The sequence below is a fragment of the Grus americana genome, chromosome 5 (assembly GCF_028858705.1).
Source record: "Grus americana isolate bGruAme1 chromosome 5, bGruAme1.mat, whole genome shotgun sequence".
Classification (NCBI taxonomy): domain Eukaryota; kingdom Metazoa; phylum Chordata; class Aves; order Gruiformes; family Gruidae; genus Grus; species Grus americana.
Window position 1 is genome coordinate 43,027,114 of NC_072856.1, and position 26,582 is coordinate 43,053,695.

A 26,582-nucleotide genomic window follows, 5' to 3' on the forward strand; every position below is an offset into this window, starting at 1 on the left:
TTTATTTCTTTTTGGTTTTTTCTTTGAAGTTGAAAGAAAAAAAATAGGTTTGGCTTTTACCAAAAGTACTAATCCTGCTTCTAATCTCCTGGAGAAATTCTTCAATTATTACTGAGGGAGGAGCTGCTTTTATTTAGCCTTTTTTTGAGGACAAGGGGAAGAGGTAGGGAGAAAACATATTCAACAGACCTCCGATTTAAATCGCTGAAATCTTCAGTGCTTTTATCCATATCACGTTTGTTGGAGCCTTTCACTGTTCCTTGTGGGAGCTAAATGGGATGTGCTTTCTTCTGTTTCTGTGTACGACGTACCCTTTTACAAGTGGCCATGTACGCTCTGTTCTAAGGGCACTTGATTGTTCCTAAGGAAGTTTTTTACAAGACCCTTCTTGGTTGGGTGCATGGTTACCATTGGAATTAAGACCAAGTAGCCAATATTTTACCTTGGGTACCTAAGGTACCTCATGAGGTCTGACAGGCAGGATGCTCTGGGTGATGCGTACTTGCAGGTAGCGCGCTGGAAGTACTTTGGGGTTTCTGCAGCATATGGGTAGGTCAGCTGCATGGTACATCTGCAGTAAATCAGCATGGGATTTGCAGTCTACGATTTAATCAAAAGCACAGCATGTATTCAGTAAGCCTGAGATTTCCTGGAAGTGCCAGCCTAACTGTACTTACGTGGCATTGTGTATGCTTTTATATCTCTATGGAAAATACAGTCTTGATGGAACAGATGTGACTTTGGACATATAAGACTAATTTCTGTTTTTTCTGGAACTCCCAGACTGGAAAGCCAAAAAGTGATGTGCTGAGCTGACTCCTGTTTCAGTGTGCTGGCTCCTGCAGATCACGTTTCTAGAAACCTGGCTTTCCTGGACATTGTATGAAGAGCTTGAATGCTGAAACTGAGCTGAGAGATTCACTAGTGGGTGGAGGACCCGAAGCTAGGTGTGGTACTAACTGCAATGTTGAAGAAATTCCAGCTCCAGAATAAAGATTGGAGGAATAAATGGAATAAATGAATGATGAAGTGTATGTCAAACACCAGCATTTAAAAAAATGGTAAGATGAGTAACTTAGCCCTAGTTACCCTGGGCATCGACAGGGACAACATCTGATAGGAAAAAAGTACTGTATGATTTTGTAAGTAAGGGTTGTTTCACATGGCAATGGCTTCAAAAAAGGGCTTTGTAGGCAAGCTTTGTATTTGGTGTTTCCAATCTTTAAAAGTGTTGATAGTCCTCTTCCAGTATGGTTTGTGTGTATGGAAGAATATAAATATATAGGACTCAGGTCACTTAGTAAAGCAGTAATCTCCAAATTCTCCTAGACCAGCATTTTCAGATGTTTTAACTACAGACATGACTTAATAATAAGACCTGACTTGCTAGATTTTTTTAAAGATCTGGGTTATGTTTTTGAAGATAGTAATTTCTTTGAACAACAGGAAAATACAGAAAGCACCCAGTGTTTAAGAGGTGGTTAGCAGCAGTGGAACTTGTATCTTTTTTTTCTTTTCTTTTTTCTTTTTTTTCTTTTTTTTTTTTTTTTTTAGCATGTCAGCTCAATAGGAAAACCTTCAGACATCACCACTCTCTCCATGAACAGAAGCAAACTGGAATAGGGCAACACAAATGAAAATAAGCTGCATTATTTCTTTGAACAGGGCAACATTAGCAGCTCCTCCTTTTCCTGTAAGCAAAATAAATCTGAATCAGTTGGCAGGAGGAGGAATAAGAGATCTGCCTTCCCTCTATGGCCATGGGATGTGTGCTGGGGGTACCCTTGCTCCTGTGCTTGGGAGACCCATGGTGCTGAGGGCCTGCAGGTGGCAGTAAATTTATGCTGAAGTTACTGAACAGTAGTTACAGAATTTTCTGTCTACATCCTGTTAGGTGGGGGTTTTTTAACTCGTTTTCTTTTAGTCGTAGCAGTACTACGACTGGTTTTAATCCTAATGCATACTAATTAAAGGATATTTGGAGAGAACAGATAGTACCCGGAGTTCTAAAGAAGGATTATCTTTTGCTACTGTATCGTGAAAGAAAATTGCTATGTAAAGGCTTAGGAAGGAACAGAAATGGATTAGATGCTTTCTAGTTGCTATAGAAACAAAATATGTAATTAAACAAAATGAAATATATTACAACTCTTACACTGATGAAAGTACTTAGGAAAGGTTGGACAATGAATGAGTGTTTTATATTGCAACACCAAACCGAGAAATAAACAGAGGGTTCAGGTTTATTTTTCTAATGCAGTTTTCACCTACTGTATTTTTGTGCTTAACTAACACTAAAAACGTTTTGTTCCCTAAGATGAATCTATAAAAAGGAATGCAATAATAATAAGCAATAAGTAATGCAGTGAGGATTTGCATCAATACTGTTGCAGATTAATAACATTAATATTATGCGATACTAATTAGATGCTGAAATGAATACAAATCTTAAGTATATGCTTTTTGGGGAAAAAAACCCCAAGCATCATTTTATGAATATGAACTGTTTAATTATGCTTGCTTTAAAATAACTTTTAACACATCACTTCAATGTTTCTTATTCTATAAAAGTATATTAACAACTTCATACCCTTGCTTTATAGCTAGTAAAGACAATTTCATAACAAAAAATGCGTGTCAAAAGAACTTCCCTTTAATCGGAGAGTAAGCCCTGCGGGCTGAGGGTGCATTTCCAATGAGGTAGCAGTTAGTGGCAGCTGCCAGAAGAGGGCACTTTGAGGTTTCGCATGAAATGCTATTTACTTTTAAAGTTTAACTCGAGTTCTCAGAATTTTCTTTTTCTTTCTTGTATCACAAATTTTCACTGTTTAAAGTTCAGAAATGTAGCAGTGCTTGTTACTTCTCTTTGTTAGCTTAACTCTGAATGTGACCACATTCTACTGTTTGTAAATCGAGGAGGTATGTTTCCATGGAAGGATCTCTAGTTAGCATGTGTCTCTATGTGTGGCCATGGGTGGTGGATGGGAATTAGTTGGGTTTGTATTTTACACCACCACCCCCCCAAAAAAATATTTTTTTATATATAGAGAATGATGGTATATGATTCTTCTTTGAGTTACTTCAAATGCCCACAAAGAATCGTCTGGTGGCCACTGCTTTCTCTCTTTGCTGTAAGACTGCAACACCCTGGGCTAATACAACACCCTGCTCACAGGTAAGGAGAAATACTTCACCACAAGCAATGTATTTAAGTGTTATCACTAGAAATTTTGTATTATCTTGCAAAAATGCAAAACTGACACAATTTACCTCTCCTCTTAAATAATTAACAACATGCTCCTACACTATGTTCCAACAGTGTGTGCTCAGGATCTGTAAAATACCAAATTCCTAATTTTCTGTGGGCTAGCACTACACTGTTGTACTTGACCCTTAAACCATCTGCAGCTTCCTAAAGGCTGAGATGATTCACTGCTCTTTTGATCCCTGGCTTTCTTTTAACCAACCAAATCCTTTCCAACTTTTCTTATCTTGCTAAAATGCTCTTAAAAAATAATTTTCCTTCAGTTTGCAACTCAGCTCTTGATGGTTTTGTTGTAAGGTCACAGCTAAAGTATCGCAGTCAGAGTATTTATTTGGTGGCCAATGTGTCGCTCCAAAGCAGTTGGAGCTCCTAGGACAGGAACAAAGCTGTGTGATGATCAGTAGAGCTGTGCCGTGGTGGCCGAGAGGGGAGAAAAGAAACTGGGAAAGGCTGTGGGGTGTAGCTGTGTTGGTTGAGGAGCCAGCTGTGTTCTCCACCTAGTCTTGCTCTGTCCTGAGCAGCAGTACTGCTGGGCAGCTGCTGGAGAAGGTCTCCTCTTCCACTGTCTGGTCTCGGTTGTGTGTGTGTGTTGTAGATGAGGGAGATGTGCCAGAAGTAGAAGAATGCGAGGCTCGGAGGGATCCGTGTCAACTGAGGTGGATGCCTTGGGTGTGATGTAATTAGTAAATAAATTAAGGTAATCTTCAGGGCTGGTGTTTTCAGCCTTTGCAAGTCCCAAATAGCAGAAATGCAAACCATTGCATCTTTGTGACAGCAGAGATGAACGTACTATGGAGAAAATTTTAAACACACAAAAGATAGTTTACCTCTTACTGATAAAGAATTAAAGCTTTCCTTCTAGTGCAGAAGAATAAGCATTAATGATAACGTATGCAACAACTTGAAGGAGCTGTGAAAGCGTCAGTCCCTGAGATTTGGTGCTGATGACATTCCCCGCAGGTCTGGCATATGCAGCTTCACCCCTTCAGTACCTGTCCAGACATGGATGCATGTTTGAATCAGGGATGTTGTAGCCACCTGCAGACAATGACTCCGTCTGTGTGCTCACTCTCACCTCAAAATCCTGCAAGGCTTTGCTGTTTGGCTCCTAAATACCCCTGGGAGTCTGGCTATTAATCTCTGCACGTGTCTGTCCCACTTGTAAAATAGCACTTCCTCGGTGGGAAGCTGTGGGGTTTCATGTGTTCGACACGTTGTTGGAAGATTTGCTTGTGGGAACCCTGGAGCTAACAAAAATAGCCACATATGTCACACAGAATGTATTTTGAGCCCAACACGATAAACAAGTTATTTTGCATTTAAGACTATGAAGCAGGATCCAGTTTTTGATCATACAAGGACTATTTTGTTGGAACTATTACTGGATTGAAGTACATGAGAAACTGAAGTGAGACAAAGTCTGAGCATGGTATGTAACCGATAGCTGACCATTTTAATTTTTTTACCATTCTAACAGCAGGAGTCAAATCACAAATCAGTTTTGTTAGTGTATCACTTCTGTTTCAAGAACTCCCTTGTGCTGAACAGCCTAAAACTCAGCACCTGTGGAAAAAGCTGTGAGAAGATGTGATAAAATTTAGTATTAATTGCAAAACAGGGTTACTAAATTCTCGTATTTGTCCAGGTTTTCATTCTCTGATTGTGTGGTCTTGCTGCTCGTATGACTGGAGTATCCATTAAATCTCTAAATAGAAAGCAAAGGAAAGCTTTTTAGGCTGAAATGCATTTTTTTTTTTTTTAATTCTTTCTTCCAATGTTTCCCTTTTAAATAGTTTGAGATGCATATAAATATTCCTAATGATTAGGCAGTAGTCAGCCAATTCCAACTTGCCTACAAATGAACCATTTTTAATCAGACTTCATCTGAATTGGGCTCTATCATAAAAATTTCATGCGCAACTCGGAGAAAGCTGTTTCTCATTTTAAGTAATTCTCTTTCTTTGTGGGTTTTTGTTTGTTTTGTTGTTGTTGATTCAGGGGGTTTTTTCCCTTCCTGGGGTATAAATAGCCCAGTATTGTTTGGGATAAAATAGAATAAAAATGTTTTCCTGGCCATGCAGGATTCAGGATGTGACTTGCTTTATTATTGTACTTTATAATAGAAGAAAGATTTTTGTTACAGAAGATAAACCATATCCCACTTATACTTTATTTTATGAAGGAGGCCATCACGGCAAGGGTTATGTCCTGATACCTAATATCAGGCTAATCTCATTATCTCCAATTTTAGCTTTGGAAACATACCTAACCAGACTGTTGTTAGCAGTCAATCACATTTGGTGATGATAATTTGGAAAAAATTTCAGCATCACCAGCTTTTGGGATTTGGCATCCTGCCCTTGGAAGGAGTGATTCCAGCATGGGTGGGCAGCCGCTTTCTCAGCCCTGAGGTTGCAACCCCCCAGCCAGGACTGGACAGCAGAAGCACTCCTGATGCTTTAAAGACGAGAGGTGGAAGATGTGGCTGGTGGAAGAGGGGCAAGAATGACCATAAACTTCAACCTTCAGGTCTCCTCTGCCTCCCTCCACAGGGAACAGCAATGTAAGCCGTTCTCACACGCTGTGTAGTGAGTGCTTCCTCTGAAACCTCTCGCTGCCTTGTCAGATGTAATTAAAGCTGACGAAGTTCAGAAGCTGTTAGAGTGAAAGGACTGGTGAACAAACAGGTGGTATAGTTGAATAAGTCTCATTTCCTTAGAAAACTAAGCTAGGTACGTGTGTTCAATATCAAAAATAGTGAGCAACCAAACCAAAGCCGGGGATAGGGTTTGTTTCTTTTGCATCTTTGTTCATAACTTTTATAATGCTTTGTGTTAATTGTAAATTTAATCCCAAATACTCATACTACTGCCTGTTCTCCATATTAGTTTTCTTGGTATCCTGTGGCCTGAAAGTTACCACTGAAGATGTCATTTCTTTTCTAAACTGCTACGATGTAATCTAATATAATTGCATAAAGAGTATTATGGACATATTTTAGAGTTTTCTATGCATAGCTGCATGTTTAGGAATTTAATTTTTATGGTTCATGCAACAAGTTTAGATGTGTGTAATAGATACTGATTTTCTTTGGGAGGTTTTTTCAGTGCCATGAGGAATTCTTCAGTAAAGCAGAAAAATAAACAGGCTTTAGGGATTTGCAGCTTGGCCAAGCGACAGGGGGTTGCTGCGTGCATCAGGAACGCTAGCAGGCGTGCTCTGCGGCTCTGGTGATCCCAGCCAGGAGACAGCTGTGCGCCGAGGAGCTGGCGAGCCACATCACAGTTAACCTGAGAAGCTGCAGACCTGTGCTGCACTTATTTAGCTGTTTATATATTGCATCTATAGCTTTGCTTTCAGGCCTGTGCTGACCTGCACGTCTGCCTTGGCCATAAGATAAATGTTGCCAAAGAGCTGTAATGATGGAGCCCGCAGGCAGCTGCCGTTCGCTACCCGTGATTACACCACCCCCGTGTCCTTGTCTTTATCCGAAAATGTGGCAAGTTCTCCTGTGAACGTCCTTTTTGTTTGACAGTAGAAGTGAATAGAATTGTTTTTAGAAAATCCCATAAACACTTAAGAGCCCCAAATGAGATGGGGATCCATGCAGCATGCTGTGCACTGATTGGAGACCCATCTGATGCTGTGCAGCTTGGGATTCCCAGCATCTGAAGAGATGTAAAATCATCTATACTATCCTCTGCTTTTTTATATTAGCTCCACTAAATGACATTTTAAGTGATACTTCAGAGAGTCTGAGTGCCTTTCATATCGGGATCATAACAAACCAGGACCTCTTGGTGCAGAGCAATGGCACGCTAATTTTGAGGGAGAAATGTAAAACCAAACGAGACCAGTCTGCGTTGCTGGTATGACTTGCAGAGAGTAAATGTACAGAGAAGAGTACTCCTCTAGTTGCTCTGAATGCCTGCTATTAAGTTCCAGATGTTTGGCTTCTATTTTTCATGCCGTAGATAAGCCTGTTGATGTTGTTTGAGCTCAGTACACGTTAGCTGCTCTCTAAATAGGAGGCCTGGCCCTGTACCTGAGAAACCTGTGGATGAACTTTTGCATTCCTGGAAGGTCTTACTGACATGGAAGTAGTACTGCAGAGGTGTAAAATCTGCTTGTGTGGGTGTGCAAGTGCTGGAGGATCAGGTTTTTGGTGTTTAGAGAAGGGGGAGAATTACCTGCCATTTGTCTGATCTTATATTTAGAACTTCTGTACTGCTGTAGTGCTAAACCTACTCTGACTCTGTTTGTGCTATTGGTAATATTCCCTCCACGCTGGTAGGTACAGGTGTGAGCTATAGCATCAGTTGAAATTGCTGTTGACTTTGCTTAATATATAATTTACCTTTTAATGTTTTGCATAAGATCCATTTAGGAAAGCTATGGGAATTATTTTCTTAGCAGTCTGCAATTTAAAACAAAAATATTTACCAGTTTTACTTATTGAAAAAGAAAATGGGGACTGACCTGACTAGCTGTAAAGTGTGTGCAAGGTTGATTTTTCTGTGAATTCAGGGTTGAGTGTCAGCACCTAGAGGAGCGCAGAGTCCTGCCAGCGCAGTGGCTGAAAGACCGCATTTCCTTCTCTGATTCATTACTCGGTTAAATCAAATCCTCCTCTCAGTTTGCCACTGGGTCTTGTGAATGCTGGGGTTGGTACAGTGAGAGAAATGGGAAGTGAGCTCTTCAGTGCTTAGTGCCTGCTTAAATGCGCCTCAGAGGATAGCCCGAGGCGGCCGAGCTTTGGTCTTTGGCTAAGGATGTCGGAGGAAGCCTTGAGTGCGCGCTTCGAAGAGCTGCACAGTAAGTTGGGTTGAATTCCTCTGCAAGGTTCTTGATTTTGTGGAATGATAGAAGTTTTACAGCAGCTTCTCTTGAATAAACAAAATTATTGAATTAAAAGTGAAAATACGAATGCAATTGGTACGTTAGCATTTGTGTGTTTTCCTTTTGAAACAATTTATTTTTCAATCTTAATTTGTGTGCAGTGAATACTTGCTTTTAGCAGCTTTTCTCTGCCATCAATTTGTTAAGTCATGTCCTGTAATCCAGAAATGCAAATTTTGTGATTTTTGGAATAAGTGCATGTGTGGACTTCTGGTATTTTGAGCGTAAATGGATACTTGGTTATTTGGATAATGTAAGAAAATCTGATGCTCATTGTGCAATTTCCTTGCAGCTGCAGACGATACCAAAAAATACTTGAGCAGTGAAAGTGTGTGCAATCTCTTTACTGTTTCTACACAGAAATGATAAATGTTTGCTAGCATTTGTTAGTAAATCCTCAGATGCTCAGCATAGTGTAACAGCCTTGTTTTAAAGGCAACTTCAAGTGTAGCGCACTGTGGAGGGGAGGGAATGCTAATAAAGGCATTGGTGTGTAAGATTCGCTCCACTACAGTGTTATCAGGTTTTCCTGGATTTTTGTAAAAAAAAACTGTTAATTAATCCTCTGTGGTTTTGTCTGAAGTATAAAGAGCACGTTATATTTCCAGAACCCAAGCTGAAAAACCCACCGAAGGGAAGTTACCTGTGGGTTTTAGTGTAAGTTGGAGAGATGACTTTTGACACGTAATGATTCTTGACTGTGCGAGTTGTTTTATGGTATTTTACAGCTTTTCTTTTTCCTAACAGCAGAGAAATATACTTGTCTATTCTCAACAAACATTTTTGGGTACTAAATTTTAAAAAACCCAACACCTTTTTGGAATGGTATTCAAGCTTCTTCACCTTTTGGTCTTGGCTCTCCATGGTTGCCAATTGCCGATTTCAGCCTGGCTACCTGGGATCTGATACTCGTTGTGGCTGCAGGTGTCACCTCGAGTGCACTTAGGGACTGTGTGTATCAATGCAGTGCATGAAGGTAAATCAGAGAAATAAATAATGGTAGTGTTCTTTGATGTGTATCTCCATTTCCCTCTGCTGCTCCTCTCCCTTGAATTATGTATGTCCTAACACGAGATGTTGATGTTGCCAGTTAAAGTCAGCTTAAGTGGCACTTTCTAATTTCTCCATGTGAGTTTGTTTTTGTTTGTTGGTTTGTTTGGTTTGGTGGGGTTTTTTCCGCTTGGGTTCTCATTGCTTGAGACCCTGGCACCTTGCTTCAGCTGAAATTTCAGTAAGTAGGTTTTTCTTAAGATTTAGTCCTAAGTGCCTTAGGTTTGGAAAAATGAGTTCTAGGCACTGAGGTATTATTGAAAATCTTCTGCCCTGAAATCATTGGATATTTATAAGAACCAGGTTGTTAAAGAACAAAAGATGTTTGTAGTCATATGCCACTTTGCGTTATGCTGTTGTTGATCTCTCCTTTATTTTTCTCTTTGTCAGTTGGTTCAGAGCTTTTTTCAATTATTAATAAAAAGTACACAATGATGAAAACAAAAGGTATTCACAGGTAGCTTGGTAATAATTAACTTTAAAAATAATGGTTTAAAGTATTAAAAATAAAATCTTATTATAGAGAAAGCACAGATGCTCCCGCATGCACACAAACCCAAAGGCATTATTGCCTTTTCAGTTATGGTTCTGCTGTTCCAGAAAACCAAACGTTACGTATGTTAAATCTGGAGAGACAATTGTTCGTTGTCCTCGTGTCTCAGAGTAGCTCTAGATAATACTAGAAATGACGGCTATGTATCTCATCCTAAAATACTGTTCCAACTCTTTTGAACTAAAACTGCAGTCTAGGTGAAACTATCTCATCCAGTGATCTTTTTATTTGTGCCTTTAATAGTCGTGCAATGGGCTTGTGATGTTTTAGCAGTTAAGATGCTTAAAACGCTTCTCAAAACCAAGTCTTCAGAGGATAAAGATGCAGTACTGCATATTGTGTTCATCTCTATGAGATTTCCTGAAAGACCTAATATTTCACACTATGGCAGTTTCTCCTTCTCTTTCTGTCTGTCTCTTCTGGGAATGGAACAAGTTATCTTGCTAGAAAGTGGTTTTTGGTTGGTTGGTTGATTGTTTTTTAAGTCTTTGATATGCTGGAACTAACAGTAAAGATGCTAAAACGTAAAATAAAATGAAAAGTCTGTTCTTGCTTAAGTCCCTTCATAAGACATCCTTAATAAATATATTTCTGTTTTCAGGGTCATATTGGGCTCTAGTTTTCTAACACAGAAAAATGAATATATGCTAGTTATATAAGTTAACTATTAAATCCAAGGATTTCTATTATTCTGAGAAGAAAGGGCTGCAGAACTCCTATAGAAAAAAGTGCACAAATATTGAGCATTCTCATTACCCCATTCTGATTTGTGTCCTGCACTGTTATTTATGAATGGCTTCCCTCTGATTAGATTTGAAACGTAAAACAAATCTCACCGATACAGTAAAGATTAAAAAGCATTGACCAAAATCTTCTATTCTGTGTAACTGATTGTATACCACAGAAAAGTATTTTAAAATATTTTATATGGTTGTTAAGACAATTTTATGGGAAACAGCTTCAATCACTAAATGAAAATCTAACTTCTGTTTCCAAAGATTCTTTTTTTTTCTTTGTTTTTTTCCAGGCTGCAGTGTGGAAAGTTTGAGCTTTGCTCCATGCTGATAAAAATAAAAACTCTTGCAGTATTGATCTTTGCAAGACAGAGGGAACACTTTGTATTTGTTAGGAAAACTGTGGGCCTAATGCATAACGTGTTTAATCTGCTATATCCAACTGCTGCAAAAATAGAAGCCTCCAGTGTTGTTAGCCAAGTAGGCATTTTCTGCTTAAAATACTTTATAAACTCAAGTTCACATCTCCTTGTGGAAGAGAGGCCAAAAATAATATTATGGCAAAACTATGTTACAGAAGCACAAGTCTAACACTCCAGCATAATTTACGCTAAGATTACAACACACCCACACATATGTGTATTTCTACACACATGTAAACATCCATGTGTATACAAATACATACCAGCGTGTCTCCAAAGGGCCACCGCAAACCTACTGCGTTACATTCAATGCACCTCAGTGCTGCACCAAACTGCTTATCTGCTCAGATTTATCACAGCTTGGTGTCCTGGACAACACCCAGCAATAATCTTATTTCAAGAAATGAAGTATTTTGTCTGTGACTGCAAGATAGTTTAGTACATTATTATCGAACCTATTTTATAAGCAGAATTACTTGGTGTGGGATGTGCTTGTCTGTAGGAACGCAAGTTTGGATGCTTCTTGGTCATGTCAAAAGCTGAGATACCTTCCCACGGGTGCCTCATGCTGCTTTGGCTGCATGGTGCCATGGGCGTGCACCTGCCTGTATCCTGAGCGTGGGTCATCCTGCAGTCAGGTATTTCTGTTCCCTTCCGCATCCCCGTCTCACGTGTGCGTTAGTCTCCCGGTCGGTCAGACAGGCCTTTGCTCTGAGACGTGACCCCGCCTTGAGATACAGGCAGTGGGAACGGTGAGCTTTACTCTGCTGTCTGAATTTGGTACAGATGTGGTAGCGGATGCCGTGACAGATGTGGAACACCATGGTGCCCAGCTCCAACGGGGCAGCAGAGCTCTGCCCGGGCTAATGCCTGTGGCAGGAGTACCGGAGCCTGCTGGTGGCACGCCACTCCCCGCTGAATCCCCGCTAAATGTGCCGTGGTTGTACCGCTGGTGGCATGACACGCAGCTCAATCCCGGCTACGCGTGCCGTCGTTGTACCAGGCTGGTTGTGACACAGTAAACGTACTGCTCGTACGTCGCAGGTCTGGGTGAAGGAGGTAACCCTGAGCCAGACGCGGTCGTAGCAACCCTTTCCTGGCTCTACGCTCGCAGGCAGAGGCTCAGGCTACGTGAGGGGCTGTTTCCAACACGTGCTGAGCGATACATTGCAATACAACGTGCTGAGGGATGCTTAGGTATGTTGTGTTGATCTCACTTTTTTTTTGCCTTACTTAGCTGAAGGCAGTTTTAACATAGCCCATACTCCCTCCTTTGCTTACCTATACAAGCTTAATATATAGCCTATATATACCCATATCCGAAATTTGCTCATCGTCTGTTTGCAGCAAAGGCTGCGTCTTCTATGAATGGCTTATCCCACTCCTGGGTGCAGTAGACCAACCTGTCGTAGAACAAATCCACGTGTGAAACATTTACACTGGTAATTTATAGCTTAGAACGGCAGTCTGTGGCAATTTCATGTTGGAAAATGTGAAAAAAAAAAAAAATCACGTCATCCTTATGCTATAATACACGCAATGCACATTTTTTTAAAACCCATTAGTTTTTTTTAAACACTGTGATAATATTGACAGATACTTTTTAGAATATTAACAGATGTATGTTTAGAAAAGAGCATTCTTTCCCCAAATAAAATCTGTAAACAGATGGAACGATGAGAAATTTAATGAGCTACTGAGTATCGCAGTGTTTCCTTTTTGTTAGATAGATAAGAATTATTCTTACTGAAAAAAGGAGCCAAATGTTGCAGATGTGCCTATGTATATCTTTTTTTTAAAAAAAGTAAACTTGGACTGTTCGACTGAGCGATAAAATGTCACATTTGTCTGATCCTCCTTTTTAATATCAGATTTGGAAGACATCTGTCATCTTTGCAGGACGGTGGACCCTGAAGGTGATGGTGTCTGGAAATTCTACTTGTTTTCCAGCAGGCAAGAAATTAACTCTGGGCTTCGCCCTCGCCCAGGAACTGAGTGCTGAGGAGCAGGGCGATGTGGAGCCCAGATGCCCAATTGCCTCTTGGAGCCAACGTAGGAAACCAGAAAGGCTGCCAGGGCTGGAAATGAAACTTCTTTGTGAAGGAATGTTGGGGTTTTTTTCTGCCATTTGTGTCACAGGAATGTTTTCTATTTGCTTTCTCATTACAAAAAGGATACTTCACTGGTCTCGTTATAGCTGTATGCTCTAAAGCTTTGAGCAGAATTATTTACTTACGGAAGAATCATCTTTGATTGTTACGTGAGCTGATGCACTTGTTTACAGTTAACATGTCTTTCATCTTAAGCTGCTATGAGCTTATGAAATTAAAACCGGTACCATTCCTACGTAACCGAGCTCTTGCAATTTACTGCGCTTACTGTAATATGGTAAGATTTAAGAAACATATTTAAATCAGCTAATCCTAGAACTTTGGTAATATTTCAAAGGAACATATGCATCATAAAGCTCTGTATGTGTTGATCTCTCTTAGACACATGCTTTTCCTTTTTATACCTGTTTCATTTTAACAGCCAGTGCACGTGCTGTTGCTCAGCTACAAAACACTTGAAAAAGTTGTGTGACACAGGTATTCTGCCAGATGACTTTTGCTATGTTTTGTTTATCAGATGCTGTATTTTCATTTAAATTTTCATTACAGATTTGTATTACAATAGTTGCATTTTTCTGTGAAGGGCAACTAATGTACTAAGCAGTCAAACCTGGAGCAGTAATTAGCCTGGGAGAGATCAAAGGGTGCTCTTCTAAATCCCAACAATTTGATGGGGGTGAGCAAAACCAACAGTCTTTCTTTTACCTTGGTCTCCTATTAATTTTCACTCTCATTTGCTGCAGAGCAGCTGCTTTCCTGTCAATCCGGTGCACTGCTTGAAAAAAAAAAATCCATTTGGATGTCACAAATGCAATTTCAATGGGCTCAGCAAGAACAATTACTCTTTAACTTAACCTTTCTCTTCTGCGAGGGACTCATGGGAAGAAGAAATTCCTTGAGGAATGGTGTCTCCAAAATCCATCAGAACACATCACAAGGGGAAAGCGTATCTGAAGCCAGCGCCACGTCCCGAGACATGAGTTGGTCTGATTCTTTGCTGAGTGACAGACACAAACCATGTGTGATTTAAAAGGGAAAGAATAAAAGAAAGAAGAGTGAATGACAACCAGATTCTCTGATGAGAAGTTGCAGAGCTGGAATGGTAGTATTAACAGCCTGCCACTAGTATTGTCAGCAGAGAGATTTCTTCCTCAGCGCACACTGCTGAGCTAGATGATCTCTTGAAATCTATTTCAGCCCAGCATTTTTATGATTTCATGACAATATCTCAGTATTTTGGCTAGTACTCAAAGTCTTGTTCTGTCTCCTTTCTCTGCCCTGTGTTGTCAAGTGGCTAGGGCAAAAAAAAAAAAAGAGGTTTGATTCAAGTTCCTTGTTCTTAAAAGTGGAGGCTACTGCTGCACTCTGCAGGAAGATGGGAGCACGTCCGTGTTCCCGTCCTCACCGGAGTGAGGTGGCAGAAAAGGAGATCCTTGCTGAGCAAGGGTGAAAAGGTAATATCACCCCCCACCCACCCGCAGCCGAGCGCTACAGGAGGAAATGATGGGGGAAATTCTACATGCTGGAGAGGAAGATAGCATAGAAGTTGCAGAGCGCCTTAAGGTGAAGGGGAATACAAAGAAAAGAACATCTTACTGCAAAAAACATGCCATGGCCATAGTGTTTCCTTCCCTTTACTGGTTGTCTCTCTGCCCGCCTGGTGAAGGATATTTTTATAGTCCCTTACAGGGGAGTGGGAGAAAGGAGGTGGAGAGCGCTGCTCTACAGGTTTAGTCAAGGACCTCTGCTACTACATGCTGGTCTGAATTTTGATCCCTGTGGGGTTCTCCCATTCTCTGGCTTTATGTGAACAGTTGGTAGATTATAGCAGCAGTGAAAGGCTCTCCCCTTGCCTGGCTGGGAACTGGGATGATGGTTTACCAAACTAAGGCGATTGGCAGTGTTTGCTTTCTTCTAGCACTGGTGGAAGATTTTCACTCCCAGATTTAATTCCTGCAGGACAGAGTAGCTGGAGTCAAATTCTTCTGCCTGTAACAGTTTGCACTGGAACTATATCTGGAAAATACTAACAGTTCTCAGTTACCTAAATACGTGGAAAACCCCTCTGGTCATCACATCTTTCCCACAGAGGTTTGTGACCATTTAAAAGTGTGCACGTTTTCTTCAGTATTTTCTTTATGAATGATAGAAATCCAGATAGGTTTTTCCTACAAGTTATCCATAGGCATTCTTTTGCAACAGGATTTTGTTGTTGTTGTTCATGTCTTTGCATTACAGAATGGTCGAGAAAGCACTCAGCCCCGATTTGACTGGCCAGCTGCCCTGGTCCGTGCTGTTGGGACAACTCCATCTCCCTCCCAGTCTGCAGCACACCCGTATCCCCGAGTGCCAAAAAATTCTGTGCTCCAGACACTGTAAAGTTGGAGACAATTGTTTTACAGTTGGGTGGGGTTTTCTGGGGGGTTTTTGGTTGGTCGATTGGCTTTTTTTAGTTTGTTTGGGGTTGGGTGTTTTTTTGTGGAGGTTTGGGGGGTTTTTTTTGTATTTTTTTCTCCAGTGAATGCAGACATTGCAGTAAAACAGGATTATTGCGTTGTCAAATGCTGGGACAGGGGTTATTGTCTCATTTAGCACCCAGAACAGGTGGGCTAACTGTGAATTCTTACAGCATGCCAACTGCCTGCAAATACAGCCAAATGGAAATGATGTCTGTCACCGCAAACATTCTAATGTAGGTTGTTTTAGTGGGGATAGCAGTTGCCATTTTTAACATATGAGCAATCTCTTTGAGTTTAATTTTTAAATTATCAGACAATTGTAGAGACGTTTGATTCAGGTAGCCATAATGCAACTTTCTTAATGTGATACGAAGGCTTTTAAAAACACCTCTTTAAAAAGAAGCCCATTTGCATTGAAGAAAGAGAACCTTTTCTCTTACTGCTTTTGTTCTGATCTCCTTTGAAGTGACAGCGTCTGAGATCTATGTAAAGCTCAAGTGCTGTGTATGATTATAGGAATGACATGATATTAAGTGGTTGACCTACCTATTATAGAATTTGTAAGGCACAGAACTTTTTTATTACACAGTGATAAATATCACACTATGAAGAACTGAAGCTGCTACTCCTATTTGAAATGGGGCCATCTTTTAAGACAGCTGTAATCTTTTAAACCCAGATATTCTTTGCTTTGTCGTTAGGATGGAGAGAAATAAATCTTGAGCTTTTTTCCAATCTCTTCATGGTACCAACCAGTATTTCAGAAAACGATCCTGTTCTATATTTGCGTATATTAAAAATATATTTAAAAGTGTCAGGAAAAAATGTTTTAGCCAAAGCCTACTTTAGTTAAATTAATTATTCCTCTGAGTGTAAACGGGTAGGTTTGTTAAGCACGTTTGTAGGGGTGAGGCCTTACACGTACGACCTTCCAGTCCTCATTATATGTTCTGTTACCAGACAACACGGTGAGAAGACCTGGGAGAAACAGAAGCAATCAGCGTTGTAAATCCCAATGTTTTGAAAAGCAAGTAAGGGCTATCAGTTGTGATTTTTAGGAAGATTTAAAATAAGTTTATTCTGAATATAAATGTTATCCTATAAAACACTTTGGCATGTACCAGAAGATCAAAAATTGTGTAAAAAGAGCTGTTGTGCCAGCTGGGTACTGAAGCCTACTGCTCATCCCTCTGGGAGAGGCAGCAGGTTCCTCAGTCTGGGGGCCGCGCGGGGCAGCGACACGAAAGAGCAACTTTTAGAAGTGGAGAATTGGAGACATGGAGGGAGAAGGCCAGCTGTGAAATTATTGCAGTTTGTGGTTTTGTGCACATTTATAAAGGCTTCGAAGACTAAGTCGTACAAAGCAGCAGGAGTTTCTTTCCCGCTTCACGATTTAAAGTTCCACAGAGATAGGCTAAGCCTTTATGGTCACAGGCATACAGAGTAGAAGGAGGAAATAATGAAAAGCAGGTGATCCTATGCTAAGTAAAAGCAGCTTTCCTTGGGGCAAATTAGTTTGAAAAAGTTTGTCCTGGTGGTTTTTTTCTTGTAGAATCTTTTAGGATATCCTTTTGAATTTGTATAGCAGCATTTAAGGTGAAACATGAAAAAAAAATCATTGTTTTTTCTGAACAACAAATGCCTGACAAGTAATGAAAATTATTATAAAATGCGTATGAAGAACACAGCTTCAAGGATTCCTGAAGTCTGCAGGTTAGACCTCTTCTTAGACAAAATTTCTGTTAAATTTTCTGGAACTTTTGCATGTTGAATGCGAAGTGGAAAACAAGGAGTAACAATTAGTAAACAATTAGGTACCAGGGAAAACATTTATTTTTTTCAGGATATCCTTGGCATTTTCTTCCATCTTTCAAAAGCCCAGAGAAAGAAGACAAACATGCATAAAGTTTCATGGAAAGGGTCATAGAAAACCTGTTGTAAATGCATATATGTCTATAAACGGCTTATTTGTGTCTTATGGTGACTTCTCTATATTTTTATAGAACCTAAACCAAAACCTGCTTTTTCAGTGGAGCTGTCCTATTACTTTTAATAAGTAATCATATATTCCACAGCCAGGTTGATTTAATGATCATTTGAAAATGTTATCACTCTGTGTCAGAACTTTTTATGTTATGAGTCTGAATTCAGAATAAGTTAGTTATACATGAATGAAGAACCCATTGATAAATAATGCAAATCATATCCAGACCATTAAACAAACAAGTAAACTAAAATCTTAGTTCAGCGTCTGTACTGACATCATGAATTCTGTATTCACAGTAATGGATTTTTTTAAAAAGTTACAGCAGCTTGGAAAAAACCCCACCTTCTGATAGTAAATCTAGTACCACATGATGCCAATGGGGAAAAACCCACCTGTTTTTAATTAATCTTAGCTCTCTGTATCAATTCTGTCATTATAGTGGATTTACTTTGCATTTAAGTGGAGGAACGTTAAATCCGTTGCTTGTACAGGGCTGGCTATTGCTTAGTTCACATTTCTGGCCCACAATTTCTCTCCTGTCTATATGAAGTGGAAGGTGTCCCCTGCTGGTAAGCAGGGGATTCAAACAAGAGCTGAAGTCCAAATAAGAGGGATTTTTCCCCCCAGGTTGGACTGCTAGGGAATTTTTCCTCTTGCCTTTGTAGCGTGGTGTTCAATTTTCTTCCTAAAATTGTATTCAACCAATTCCCTGTAGCATAAAGACCTGGAACATTGGTGTGGTTTCTTCTGTTTCTTTGTGTGACCTGGCAGTCGTGGTTTTTGGTTTCAGGCTCGTTGTAGAGTTGAGGAAAGCTTTCTGGTGAGTGGTCTGCGTCCACGACCTGTGCCCTGTCCCAAGCGATTGCCTGTAATTGTGAAATCGCTTTTGGAAGGAGTCTTATCTCAGCCTCCTTAAGTGCTGGAATTTCCCTCAGCGGGGGAATTTTCTTTAGTGGTTTTTGTTTTCTCCCCTTCTGTCTCATGCGAACAAATTGAAAATGAATGCGAGTCTTCAGGCCTAACAGAGGACGGTGTCTCTCTTGTTCAGAAGTAACCCGTTTTGTGGAGATGGTTACTTCCCTTCTGCTGCACATTTACCACCTACTATGAGCACAGCAATGGAAATCCATTGCCAAAGTTATGAGTTGTTAATTAGAGCAGAAACTGTGGCAGTTCTTTGCCTCCGATGTGCTTTGCAAATTCACTTTGTATAGATGTTGCATTCAGAATGGTTAGGAGCCCTGTTTTTATTGTGCCCGGTTTTATCTCCGAAACATTAGAGGTGAACATTGTACTCAAGTGAGAAGAAAAGACATTCATGTTCATAGTGGGTGTGAGTTCAACCATATTTTGATTCAATTTCTTTTTTTTTTTAAATAAATCAAAATAATGTGCCCTCTAAGAATTAATGAAATGGTGTAATAATGTGTCCCGTACCGTTGTGAATACTGAAACAGTTTCCTTTCTTGCTTGCAAGGTCCATTCACGCAGCTGTGAAAAAGTAAAGGAAATTATTTATGTGTACCTTAAAAACTAAGTTTTGTGCTTCACGCGAAACGAGACTTTAACATTGCCTACAGTTGGTGTGAATAGTAAAAGAAACAGGAAACAAAAAAGTCCTTTGGAGCCTGGTTCAAGGGGGTCTGACACACTACAAGAGAGCCACATGACATCTGCACATTTTTCTGTACGTTAGCGCTGGAAAGAGGATAGAATTACCAGGAAATGTTGCCCTGTGATTTCTGTATTGAAGTGGCTGCATCTGTGCCACCTGTTGATGACATGATTGGAGCATTAGTTCTTGCTCTGCCTTAGCACTATTGATAACTCTGCTTAACATCACCACAGGGGAGGCTTTGTTGGAGGCTGCAGTCACTTCGCCTGAGCAATGGTGTACATTGGCTCCTCCATTCAACTCTTTTTTTCTGACATTAGCGCATTTGAATGGGCCACCAGTGAAGCCATTCAGTGAGAACATGCAGCGGGGCTCCTGGGTGGCCCGGGGCTGAGCTGAGAACCCCCGTTAATGGACTGCCAGCCGCGGCCCATTGAGCTCCATGAACTCGGTGACCAAAGAAAAGTGAGACAAAGATGTCCCTCAGCGCAACGTGTAGGTCAGCGCCGGACAAAGGCAGACAGTGACCAATCAAACCTATTTGATTACTCGGCTGAAAAGGGGATGCCTACCACAATGGGAGCGCCGCTCCCGCCGGGGCCGCGCTGCTCCTGCGCTCCGCCCTGCGCCCATCACCTGGGCGTCGGGACTGCAGCCGCGCGGCGGCTCTGAGGACTTCGCTGGGCTCCTGCTCTAATCGCGGCGGGATGTGCGTTCCCTTTAAGCTTGCAATTGGTATAATAAGTCCTGCGGATTGCTTATAAACGTGCGCGTAACCCTCTTGTATGTTATTCACCTATAGAGTGATAACATATTCGTGTGCACACGAAATGTCAGCGGCAGCTAAGTGAATTAAGTGCAGAATCAAACTTCTCATCTGACTATTTGTGCCTATTATTTTGGTAAAGGTAAGTCTTCATCAAACATTGACCAAAAATTGATGAATTCAAAATGGAAACTGGCAAATACCGTGTTGTGTCACTCTCCTAGATAATAAATAAATCCAATATTAAAATCACCTTCTGTTGAGAGAGGATTTTCATTCCATTTTGCCAGTGAGTATGAAATATTTGTTTCGTTTTGTTTTGCTTCTAATTTATACCTGCTGGAACTAACAGCTCCTGTTTGCAATCATTAAAACTGCTCTGTTCAGTCAGTCAAACACCAGGTAGTGGGAGCTTTTGTTCTCACAGTTAAGGCAAAAAGGCTGGGGGGAGCTGCCGGCTCTGAGCTCTTTACCAGGCTAAAGCTGAGATGGTCTGATTTGGATCGGTGGCTTGAAAGCCACTGGTTGGCTTGGAATAGGGATAGTATGCAAGACTGTCCCTGTCCTTGCATCTTTGTGTGCTCTCCCTGAAGTCCTTTGGGCAGGAGATTATGGTTTTCCGTGAAGATTAACAGTAGAGCTGTGAGAAACGTCCTGAACCTCAAGTAGGTGTTGTGAGCTCAGTTGTCAAATTTGCTCATCTGATGAACTGATGGGGATACGCCTCTACTATTTAAATGTACGGATCTTTGCTTTCAACCTTGTGAAAATATCCCTCAAAATTTTTTATGGGTGCCAAACGTCCCTGCAGCTAGGGGGAACCACCTACATGTTATATTTCCTGCACCTCATTCCCCAGTCACTTCAGGGAAAACCTTTGGGACTGAGCTATCTGGTACCCAGAAGACGCATACTTGCTTTGCAGTCTCCCACAGATCTAACCCTGCCTCTTCTAGATGACTTCTCTTGTCTTCAAAGTACATGTGAGTTTTCTGCAGCAAAACACAATATGGCAAGCTCTCAGCTTCTTGTAAATAACAAATTTCCATTTTGATTGACAGTGAAGGACAGAAGAGAAATGAGTAATTTTCTTTCCTTGACATTATAATACCTTACAGCAAATATTCTCTACCAAGGTTTTTTTGTTTAGTTTTGTGTTTTTATCAAAATTAAGACAAAGTTGACCTAGCCTCAGAGTCCTCAGAGAGAAAATAGGAGGTATGTGGATACAGAGGTGGGGGGAGGATGCTAAAGCAGTAAGAATTCATTGAGAAATACTGTGGGCATCTCAACTCCACACCTGATTAATCTTAAATGCAGACTGTGGTTTCGGGATTGTGAAATGTACAGTTGAAAGTGAAAATACGAGCTGAGAACTTTACAATGGCATGAAGCCCTTTGGGAATGCTTAGGTTGGTTAAAAAAATGAGGGGGGGGGGAGGGGGAAGGGACCATAATAAAGAAAGAGAGGGAGCCAGGTGAGATAGAGGACCAGAAGGGAAGAGAGAGCTGAGCCTGATTTGCTCAGAGAAGATTAGAGAGGTCTGATGAAAAAACAAATATATGTAGAGCAGTAGGCTAGACTGAGCCGGCGAGTCAGCTGGGAGTGTTTGAGCCCAGAGTTCTTCCTTCCTAGGCCTGGGGGGTTTTTTAGTGATAAAAGTACTTCCTACACTACACACTTGCCCATGACTTTGTGTACCTTTTGGTGCCATCGCAATTGTGACATTTTACTGTTTTTTCAAAACCAGACGTGAACTCGGGCTGCTAGAGAGGCTTTGGAAGAAGGAGTGGGAAGCCTTCCTCACCCTGGTACATTTTGATGGCCACTAAGCAGATAAGATGCAGTCAAATCACTCATGCTATTTTCTTAATGTAAGCACAAACAAGTAGTATGAGGGGACATGTGATTCTGTGTGGGCAAATAGTAAATAACCATATTTATTTTTATGACTGCGGATATACTGGAAACTTCAGATACACAGCAAGAAAAATCATATGAGACTGCACCTACCTATTGCCTTTAGAATCCGATTTCAGCTGCAGCAGTGAAGAAAATGTTTATTCTCCCTCATATGGCTACCAAGGCCTATAACAGCTCAGAACTAACTAGATCAGAGTCGTTTGGGCCTAGGGCAAAGCAAGGAGGCAAGACTTTCGCTGCTAATATTAAAAAAGAGAAAGCGTTAAGGGAAGCAATCAAGGCAGTCTCGGGGGGGCAGCACACTACCACCTCCTGCGCCTGGATGTGACAGCCACTTCAACTTCACACATCACCTTAGAAGGATAATTGCTTCTACTGCTAAGTCTTCAGAAAACTTGGGTTTAATTTCACTAGGCTTCCTACAATAAGTAACTTGCATTTATTTTTATATACTGATTATAAGACTATGTTACTTAAAATCTTGTGGCTTTGCCAGCATTACCAGTTTTATGCACACTCAGCAATATCAGTTTAAGTCTTCTGTTATGCTCTTGTCTCCTGTGGTTACCCTCTGGTATAAAATTTGATAAAATTACCTTGATCAAAAATGGTTCTGGTTATTTTTCTCCTGTTTCCTTCCAAATCGTTTCCATCACTGTAAAGGATCCCGACATGTGGAAATGCAGTTCTTTAGAAAGGATGCTCTTTTGTCACTTCTTGCCAAGGGGTTTCCGTATTGGGTGTTATAGGATCACTTGTGCACCCATTACTGGAATCCCAGCGGGGTAGGTTGTCTGCTTGACACTCCATAAACCCAATTAGAATCAAATGGGTCTATGGGATTCCCAGCATATATTTGTTCCTGTGGTATTATCAGCAATCGAGAACTGTGCAATGGATAAGGAAGGATCCAGGGGCTAACTTAAGTCAGAATTTTCTTTGCTTGTCAACTGTCGTGTGCTATAACTAAAAGTGAGAGCAGGAGAGTGAAGAAGAGAATTTCCCTTTATCCTTCAACAGGTTCCACAGTAGAAATATCCTGCTATAAAGTAGTAAACAGCACTCTCTTTGTAGCTAGCAGATGTTTCTTCAGTTATTAACTTTGATTCTCAAAGCTGCCAGTGAACATATGTGAGTGCTCTCTTTAATTTGATTGATGATTCCTATCCCCAATAGGATAGTTTTTTCAGGAGAAAATTTCAAGAGAAAGGGAAAACTTTGCCAATTCCAGTGAAATTTGATGAATTGGTTTTGGTTGAATACAAATTTTAAAGTGGTAGGGAGCATTCGCAGGAAGAGCAAGAAGAAAACTCACAAATCTATTTGTAATCAGTAACCAAGAGTCCCACCAAGAGCGTATAAACCTACGTTCAGGTCACCTTGTTGTTTGATTCAGGAAAAAGGTTGTAACTCAGGTCTCCTATGTGCCAGTAGAATCCTTTGACAAGCAAGCCAAAAATGTGTTTTAGAGTAGGAATCTATGCCTTAATCTTAATTTTTTTGGTATGTGTTACAAAGAATTTTAAATACCTATTGGGCATAGAAGATAGAGATTAGCAGTTCAATCACAGTTCTTGGAGACCTGTGTTTCAGTCCCAGTTCTTGGATACTGATTTTTTTAGGTGGGCTTTTTTTTTTTTTTTTAATATGAAGCAAGGCGGCTCCAGCTGGAATGACCAGAGCATCTGATGGGTTCTTTGGGGACTTGCATAAGAGGTGAAACAGGTAAATCTTAGTTCTAAAGTTGTGCTCTGAATCACATAGTGAGAGGCTGAATCCTGCGTGTGACCATCCTCGTCAGTGCTGGAGCGCTACCACTGTCTCCTTTTCAGGGTTCTGGGACATTCTGAAATGGCTTTAATCCAAAGCATGCATACAAATTTCAAAGTGCATGTGAGTACCAAGTGATAGGTATACAAGTATATGCTTAATTTTTCAAACAGATACTGAATGAATTGTTTGCTTGGTCTTACTAGCAACTATGGTGTGGTCTAAACTATATTAAAAAAAATCCAAAGAAAATGGAAGAGAAAATGCTGAAACTTGATTCCTCATTTCTAGACCTTAAGGGATGCTGTAAACTTCCTTGGGACGCTGGAAAGCCCTGATGGCTTTTGTGAGCTTGCGAAGGGCACACCGCTTATTAATTATTGTTGTCGGAAAGTGAGAAAGATGAGAGAGAGGCATAAGACACTGTCATCTTGAACAAATGGAAGACAATAATTCTTTGCATAGCATTTATTAAATCTTTGGAGGTCAAGAGAACAGCATCTAATTTAGGTAAACAGTGTGACATGATTGAATAAGGCCTTAATTTTCATGTCCATCATTTCTGCAGGCTCAAACAACATTGAAGGGATTAATTTGCAATGCACAATCTGGGAAAACAGACAATGGATCATGTCAACTAACAGTTAGGATAGAGAGACTATTAGTGCTAAGATAGCACTATGTGTGTAACACTTAGTCCTTCTGCTAGTAGTAATGCAAGTCTTAGGAGAGCCCAATCCCCATGCTTCATTTCTTCACGACCTTCAAATCTGTTATTTTCAATAGAGAAATCTTTCTCTTTAAACAGCTGCATCCTCCTCTTCCCTGGCTTCCCAGACACATCACTGTGTCCTTCTAGTCCATAACAAGTTCTTCTAAGTCTTCTTTCACATCAATTTTAAGTCATCATTGTGCTCTCTAAATTCTTTACAAGGTTTATCACTTGGATGTTGGAAATTGCCCAGTACAGCAATGTATTAAACTATTTGCACATAGAGCTCAGCTATTGAATGTTGCTGCCTAGAATTATGCCTATCCTACCATTTTTGTGCGAAACACAGAAGTTGTCTAAAATATGTGTCTTCAGCATAACCATTTAATATGCTGTACTGCACTGAATATGGAGTTCTGTTTTGTGCAAGAAAAACCCCTCTTTAATATATGAAAGCTACAGAGATTTTCTTCAGAAAATGTGATGAACTCAGAATTATTTTTTTCTTTTAAAAAATATTGCATTTCAATATGAAAAATAATTTGAAAAGAATTTAAAATTGGGTCATGTAAAAAGTTGCTGCATCCTTTCTTTTGCTGTGAATGACTAAGAATAACCCTTCTGTTAAGAGGGCAAGAAAAATGCTTTTAGAAGTGGATTTTATCTGGGAGTATAAGCACTAAAATCCCCCATCTAAGAGCTCTTTTTCAATTGTGGAAATTTTCAGTTTCTCATGGTCTACTATAGCATTTATTATTATACTTTTAAGAATAAATTCTTTAAAGGCTATGCTAAAACTATAAGTTTCAACATTGCTTCATGGAACAGCTGTAGGTCTCTTGGCATCGACAACCATATTTACCTAATCAGAATCTCATGAGTATTAGCTCGTGTTATTCCACGCCAGTATGTAAGGCCTTTGAATATGAAAAAAAGTAAAGCATACAACGATACCTTAGATATCTTCATATATTTGGATTTATTTCAAGCGTGACTTACCCTGATTTTTGAAGGGTTTATAAAGCCTGATTTTTAGAACGGTTACAATTAGCCCTGTAATGGTTTTACCCTGTCATCACTGCATACATCTCAACTTCAGCTCCATCTTCCTGTAGTTTTCCTCTGACAATGAACACCGGTCTCTGTTGTGGGATTTCGGAGGGAGATCCAATGCATGTAGGTTTCCTTAGAATTTGCAACATGAAATTCTATGTTTAAACATAACAAAGAAGTGAGGACAAACACTATAGAAATAAGGCTTTTATAAATCTAGACCATGACTTTGTTGCTCAGCACCAATCTTGGGTATAGAACTGTTTTTATCCAGAAGTGATTTTTACACATGTGGTCTATGGTGATAAACCAAGACTTCATCTTTAAGAGCATGTTGAGGGGGGGCTTAGCTTTGTGAGAGCAGACATACGGTAAAGGAGGTATTTGTAGAACATATCAGAGAACTGAAGAAGGATGTATAAGGGGTCAAAAGCTAGACTAGTAGTGTGAGGGAAGCATGAAAAGAGGGCTAGAGAGGGTTTGGAAAGGGGAACAGGCAGCTGAGAACCTGGGAGTGTCAGTATTGCAGGGAATTCAATGGGGAGGTAGGTAGGTAGGTAGTGCTCCTGGAAAAGAATTTGTGATGCCAGGCTCAACTGCAGTGGAAATCAGAGCAAGCAGGGTAAAACAAAAGTAGTAATCTTCTTTAAAGTAGGATGGCAACAAATACATTTCTTACTGAATTAGCAGCTTTTCAAATGCTAAATAGAACTATCCGTGAAACAAAAATCCTTCTGAATGCCAGAGTGCTATTAAAGGCAATTAATTTTGCAAACAAACCCACAAAACAAAGTTCCCCATCACCTCAAACTGCTCTTTTCTGTAACCCACATATGCAGTTTTTAATAAGCAGCCTGTCAGTAGGGAGAGCCCCAGAAAATGAGTATAAAAGGTTGAGACACCTAAGTGTGGTCATTGCAAGGTTTTTCTGACCTGAGACATTGCTAACCCAGCTAGTCTGGGTTCCAGCTCGGCTCCAGCTCACAGCCACAGCTTGGCCCAGGTTTGGGAGGTGCAAGTCATTCAAAGCTGCATAGGATAGTTCGGGGCAGCTGCCTATGTACAGTTTATTAGTTGTATTTATTATTGCGTGTCTTGTATCAGACTGAGAGCTGTATTTTAAGCAGGCGGTTGGTTGCATTCCCTGCCATGCTGAAACATCTCCTGCTGAGAAGCTGAAGCAATGGATCCTGCTGGAAGCCCCGGTACTGACAGGACTCCTGCGAGGGGCATCCAATATCAGCAAGATATAAGCCGAGGGT

The 26,582-nt window shown here is 40.4% G+C and overlaps 1 long non-coding RNA gene across 1 annotated transcript in view; it reads left to right on the forward strand.

The window, feature by feature from the left end:
- Nucleotides 1-2,781: 2,781 nt before the first annotated feature.
- Nucleotides 2,782-26,582, forward strand: part of LOC129206964 (uncharacterized) — a 39,644-nt gene continuing 15,843 nt past the window's right edge. The window contains exons 1-2 of the long non-coding RNA XR_008577333.1: nucleotides 2,782-2,919; nucleotides 3,048-3,175. This is a non-coding gene — a long non-coding RNA (uncharacterized LOC129206964). The remainder of the gene's footprint in view (nucleotides 2,920-3,047; nucleotides 3,176-26,582) is intronic.